Here is a 7,481-nt window from a genome sequence, read left to right as displayed (position 1 = left end):
GTCTGGCTTTAAGCCACATCTCTGAAGCTTAATGGTGGGGGTGTGATTTGTAGAGCCATCTTCAAACACACACACACACACACACACACACACACACACATATGCACAGAAAGCTGTTTAGAAGCCTGTCTTCAGTCTGAACCACCTGCGTTGTTTTCTTAATGACATGTCAAGGACTTCTAGCATGATTAAATTGCCAGTTTAGTCACATGTCACACACACGTTGTATTTCCATGTTTTATGGGGACATTCCATAGGCGTAATGGTTTTTATACTGCAGAAACTGTATTTTCTATTGTCCTATACCTACCCTATACCTAAACCTAGCCCTCACAGGAGACTGTGCACACTTTTACTTTCTAAAAAAAAACTAATTCTGCATGATTTATAAGCCTGTTTCCTCATGGGGACCTAAAAAATGCCCCTACAAAATTTACTGGTATTACTATCCTTGTGGGGACATTTGGTCCCCATAACATGATAAATAACAGGTACACACACACACACACACACACACACACAAATGTGCTGTGGTCAGGAAAGGCTGAGTATTTGGTGGTGAGTCAACAGTAGTGACAAAATCAATAGGCTGACTATAATAAATAGTGTATTGGGACATTAGAAGTATGCGGCTGTTTGTTGTGCAAAACCTCTGACACTTCTGCAGCGCGTGTCTGTGACCTTCTGTGTGTTCATCTGTGCAACTGGAAAAACACAATTAGCTTTTTATTTCCACTGTCAGGACAAAAGGGACAAAGCTAAAGCAAAAATACATTATGATTTTATGTCTTAATGCCATTTATGTTTCTCAAATAGTTTAGAATGGACAGGAAATTTTATGGAGAAAGAAGGAGGGGTTAATTTGATCAGGAAATGTCTCAAGCCAGATTCAAACTCACATCGCCTAGAATAAATGAGCGACAAGACTGAAAGCACCTGCTGTCCACCTTATTTTTCAATGCGGAAGTAAAGCTGTTTTGTACAGCTATAAATCTGGAAGCGGACGAGAGCAGAAAACAGACTCATAAAAAGCCAAACTTTTTTTTATTTTTTTTTATTTGACCTAAAATATTTACTAGAAGTACCCCCCTTAAATTTTTCATATGCCAATAAATTAACAGTGCATTCAGATATTCTCTCTAACGCTGGTTAATACTGCCCTAATCACATGAAATACAAGTAAACTAAATATTTCAACCTTTTTAATAACTTTGTTAGTATGGTTATTTAGTAATACAAAAATGTGAATTAATTAAATATGAATTAATACAAATAGAATGAAAGAAATTAATTATCCAAAAAATGATTAAAATAATTGATTTGAAAACAAAAAAATAAATAAAAATAAAGTAAATAATAGTATGCAGTAGTATACAATAATAGTATACAAATTATAGCAAAATGAATTATAAAATTTTGATTATATAAATAAATACTCTGTTTATTTAAAATACATTTTAAATAATTGTTTTGAAAAAATATATAATAATTTAATAGAAACTAAATATTTTCCAATCAATATTCTGCTTATTTTCACAGTGTAAATTGGGTATTTATACATTTTTGACTGGTGGTCCCTCGTATGATGATGATCATATTTGGGGGTCCGTGGCATCTAAAAGATTGAAAACCCCTGTTTTAGTGTTAAAGATGTCCATAAATTAGATGCGAATGCTTTTCTGTGCATTTGTTTTTCCTACAGTGCAAGGCATAATGTCTTAAATTTCAATCTGTTTCTTATACAAATCTGTGACACAAGTTCCTAAGACTAAGCACACAAGCAGTATGTACTATTTTTAAAGTAGATCCTGATATCCCCGGTTTCTTCAAAATGTTTATCTTTAACGCTCCTTTGGAAAAAAACAACAGCATACGGGTTTGAAACCACATGAGGGTGAGTATAAAAATCACAGAATTTGTCAGATCTCTTCCTTTATTTCCAAATTACCTCAACCATTAATTAAAATAACAAGCCATTTTAGTCACAATCTGCACTCATGTGTTTTTAAAATGAGGTTGTTTCTATGCTGTTGTGTCCTGAAGGAAGCTAGTGATCATTAGTAGTCTAGAAAGCAGAGGGTGCTCAGAGCTGTCTGTGACAAAGCAGTCTCAGGGGAGGGTTTCCCTGTCATACACCCCAGAGCTCTCTAAACATACATCTGAGTCCACAGCTGAGCTTTACCCTCACAGGCACAGGAAATCAGATGAAATGGTTAAATGAATTCAATGAAATGGATAAATGAATTCAATGAAATGTATAATCAAGAATTAAATGAGGTTATTACAGATTTATGTAAAGCCTAAAGTGTATTGGATGTATAGAGGATGATGTATTTGTAATGTACTTTGGGATACCCCACAGTAGTTGGTTCTGTACCAAATGAACTGTGGATCAATGCCAAGCCCATAAAGTTGCGGTCTGGCAGACGTCCTTGGCAAACGCTCCCTGCAGTAGGTCTTTGCTGACATACAAGTAAAACAACACCCCAAAGAGTTCAGCAGCTGCCTTTCACAACATAAATCAACACAGCTATGGACTGTAATTAAGACATTATTGGATAAGTTAAACTGTTTTTTTTTGGTTTTGTTTGTTTTTTTCAATTTTGTTCTAGCGCACAATTAGGTGTATAAAGTGAATAAAATATAATGCATATTGTATTATGTATACAAATAAAACACCTAACCACCCCAGCTAACAGGGAAAGTAGACCTAATTTTCTCTCTGGGCAGAGAGAGTTGAAACTTAATGGGTACGTTAGCAAAAAATTTAAATATATTTTTGTTAGCCGGGATATTGACAGGTATATCCTTTAGGTCACTGGTGTTAATGCAGGCTGTGTTTAGCTTTAACCCTTTCATTTTACATCAATCGCTCTCTGTCGCACTCCTGCCGTCATCAATTACACAATGAGTGTGTGTGCATGATCCACATTACTTCTGCAGCTGACAGAAGCTGACTATTGACACTTTCTTATGCTTTTGCATGAACATTCAATCAGAAAAAAACACAATTGCCTTTTTTCCTCTCTTATTTTTAACCTAATATCAATGTAAAAGGCACAATATGTAATTTTGGGCATATTTAAAACAAACAATGAAACAAAGGCGTAGTTTGGTGACGTGATTGAGTGTGGAATTATGGGAAAGGTCGTCTTCACCCCCACAGCTGATGCAATCCGATGGGACTCGGCAAGAAATCAAGTTCATGGATGAGCTAATATACTAAAGTTTTATTAACGTCACTGTAGTATGAAGCAGGGTGGGGCTGAAATAAGGCTGCTGGAGCAGCGGAGCTTTTATTATGTCACAGTCGACCAGTTCTGCTCCTTCCAGTCATGCGTGGGTCATTCCACGAATCAGTGCCTTTTCCACTTGGAAAAAAGTAAAAATAAAATAAGTTTAATCAATATTTTTGAAATATCCACAAAATACCTTGATAAGAAATTGTTCTGTGCCATCTCATGTAATTTATTATTTCATGTTTTTGTATTCAAGTCAACCCCAACACAAGCGTTACTACATACTATAGGTTATTAGAACTTATGTGCCACTGAATTATAGGGTACAACGGGGCTAAAGGCACACCCTAAGAAAAAATGTTTTTCACTGCGCCCAAAGTGTATGATTGCAAAAAAATATACATGTTTGTATTGAAAATTTACTGAGCAACAGATTTTGTGCAAAAATAAATCATACAAGTCTGTTTTGGACAATATTGGCATGAATCCTTTTTAATTTGTGATAATTTTGCACTGATAAGGGACAACGCAAACTATGAAAACATATTTTATTACATAAACAGTTTATACATTTAGCACCAAAAAAAACTTAAATTTTCGATTTATCAAAATATCCACCATTAGCAGCTATTACAGCTCTGCTTAATCTGGGCCTAAATTCATTGTATTCTAAACTTAATTGGCAATCAATTGTTGAAGCTATTAAGGTGTCCTGACCCAAAAATCTTTTTAAAACCTGGGCCAAGTTTAAACCAGTAACCAGGCATCACAGGTGGCAAAGGTGCATGTCTGACTTTGACTTTGACTTTGCCATTATTATGTAATCAAAATGAAAATTATTATTGCTGGTCTTCAGTGATAATGTTAAGTTACTTTTATGTATCTGCACCAAAAAATGATAAGGATTTATGCTGATAAAGGGCTCACCAGCATAGGGTAAAAGCCCATATATATATATATATATGTATATATTAAATATATATGTCTAAGTTAATACTTGTTCAAAACATTCACTTTAGCAAAGTTATTATATAAATATATTGTCATTAATATAAAACATTTTTAAATACATAAACGAAATCATTTTTAAATGTAAAGATTCTTAAAGCATTGAAGGAGATCTCGTAGTAATTTAATACAGATTTACAGTAACAACAAATGATATTTTATTAGGCTATGCATGATTAATAGCATGTTTTGAATAAATATGGTGATTATCTCTAAGATGGACACCCAACATAATATATATTTACCATCTGAATCTAACAATCTCATGTCAACAAATGGAAAAGTCAGCCTTCGATAATTTATCATGTTAATTATTGTGCCTTTTAGCCCCAACAGCAGCAGTGCTTTTTTTTTTTTTTTTTTTTTTTTACCCCAAATACCATACTTTTACATATTCCTTCCTTATTTAAAAACTGCTGCTTTAATTATCTTAAACAAAACTGAAAATCATTAGGAAGACCTTTGTCTCAAGATATATTTAAGAATTTTAGCGATTCTCATTTGCTAATTAAATCTACAACATTTTTAAAAACATCAAATATTACATCAAGTAAGCACAAAATCAACTTTGCTTTGCTGCCCACAATTGCGTCAACGATCAGACAAATTTGCACATGTATCTTGAAAAGCAGATGTTTTGGAAAGTACTACAGATGCAAAAGGCACCAACTTTCATGGAATGGCCCATGTATGTGGGGTAAAACAATGCTGTTTTGTCATACTAGATACATTTAACACTATGCATAACAAAATAAAGCACCTTTAGTGTTTCCATATTTCCTACAAAATAAAACCGGAAAGTGGGCATTTCCAGAATATATCTGTTTGGCTATTGGTTTACATGATACAGTAGTCCATGTGGGCCGATGTCAAGTGATGTCAGTAACAAAAGAAACCTTTGGCTGAAGTTGCAAAGACTTTTTTTTTTTAATTCAGAATAACATGCACATGCAAAAGTTCACAAGAGACCAGACAGGTGCATTGAAAAAGTAAGTAGGGTTGATTTTATGTAGGGTCAATATGTTTTTATTTTATTTTATTTCATTTTATTTTATTTTATCAATTTTAAAGAATATGTTTTAAATTGCAATATTCAGAGGTGGTCAAAAGTGACAATCTTCAATATCAAAAATCAAACTATAAACTCAAAATTGGCCCTATCACACTCTTTGAGATCTGCACTTTATTATCTGTATATAAATTATGCACACTGAAAGATAGGTAACCTAAAAATGGTAACATCTAAATTAGATTAAATATTTAATATATTAACCCATATTTAATATAGCTCTTTGAAGTAATAATTGTCATTTGAAAAATGACACGAGTCAGATGTAAATTCAAGTGATGCAATATTCTGTATTGTATTGCACTATACACTCTTAAAAATAAAGGGTGTTTTTGAGGTGATGCCATTGTAGAATCATTTCTGGTTCCCCAAAGAACCTCTGAGTGAACAGTTCCTAAAATAACCATTTTGAAGTTCATTTTAAAAATCTAAAGAACCATTTTCGACTATAAAGAACCTTCTTTATAGTCGAAAAGGTTCCATGGATGTTCAAGTTTCTTCATAGAACCACTGATGCTAATAAAGAACCTTTATTTTTAAGAGTGTAGCGTGCAGTGCCATGCTGTGCTGTGTGCCTGCGGTTCTTCTGAAAGTGCCTGCAAATGTCAGCTGCTGTTGAATTATTCAGTAAAACAAAATAAATATAACATCTCAAGGAAGCAAATGTGTTTGTTTAATATGTCTGCAGATGATTATCCTTTGTACTCAAGCAGCACTTAACACACAGTAATACAGTAAATACATTTAAAGAAGATACATAAACCATTTCCATCAAATTGCACTGCAGGTTTACCACTGGTCTATATAAATAAACCTAACAAGTGCAATGAATTGATTTCACTGAATTAAATTCACCAGCTGATCAGTCTGATGTCACACATTGAAGGTTTTTTAGGTGCTTTGATTCATTTTTACGCAGTCATTTCTGTCTCCCTCTCTATTCTGGGACAAAAAGATACTGTTGCGTGATGCTCCATGCCGTAATTTCGGAGAGGCCTTGTTCAATAATTCAGACTAACATTTTCTCAGTGCACAGTGATTCAAGATCCCAGTGTTCCAGCAAGCATCAGCCTGCCATTATTACGCCTCGCTGGACTAAAGGTAACAGCCATCCAACCCCCCAACTCACTAGAGAGAAAGAGTGAGAGGAAGAGAAATAGAGAGAGACTTACATCAGTGCTGAAAGTCCACCACCCCATCAAATGAAAACTTAAAATGTGTGTTTGAAGTGGATGTGGAAGTGTAGCAGAACAGAATGAGGTCCATTTTACATTGAGCTGTCTCAGCTTGTACTTTTTTTGTTCAATGGGTGCGTAGATCCATATAACATGTTATCGAGATGAAGATGCATACACTGTAAAAAACAATTTGTTGAGTCAACTTAAAATAGCAGGGTAAAAAAAACTATTTTAAGCTGACTCAACAAATTGTATAAATATATTTTTTTACAGTGTACAGATAAAATAAAAAATAAATAAATAACTATAGTGACTTTTTAGCACTTTGACTACACTGTAAAAAACAATTTGTTGAGTCAACTTAAAATAATTTACCTGGCTGCCTTAGAATTTTAAGTTCAGTCAACTCAAAAAAGTTTATTCAGCTTGAAATGTTAAATTATACTAAGTGACAACTTAGATATTTGAGTTGATTCAACTTAAAATTTTAAGGCAGCTGGGTCACTTACCCATCTGTTAAGTTTAGCAAACACAAATATCTAAGTTGCTACTTAGTACAGCTTAACATTTCAAGTTGACTAAACTTATTTGAGTTGACTCAACTTAAAATTTTAAGGCAGCAGGGTAACAAATTATTTTAAGCTGACTCAACAAATTGTTTTTTATTTTTTACAGTGTAGCCTTAATGTGTTAAATTCAATATTCACACCCCTTCATCACATGTAGCAACAGTTTAAAGTTAAAACACCATAATTACAGATTTGTTTATTACAAACATGCAGCTTTTTGTGTCACAAGACATTAAAGGAGACGTTCACTTCCAGAACAAAAATTTACAGATAGTTTACTCACCCCCTTGTCATCCAAGATGTTCATATATTTCTTTCTTCAATCGTAAAGAAATTGTTTTTTGAGGAAAACATTTTAGGATTTCTCTTCATACAGACTTCTATGGTGCCTACGAGTTTGAACTTCCAGAATGTCATT

Source organism: Labeo rohita, chromosome 1 (assembly GCF_022985175.1).
Source record: "Labeo rohita strain BAU-BD-2019 chromosome 1, IGBB_LRoh.1.0, whole genome shotgun sequence".
NCBI lineage: Eukaryota > Metazoa > Chordata > Actinopteri > Cypriniformes > Cyprinidae > Labeo > Labeo rohita.
The sequence above is the reverse complement of the archived record's forward strand: the minus strand, read 5'-3'. Positions refer to the sequence as shown.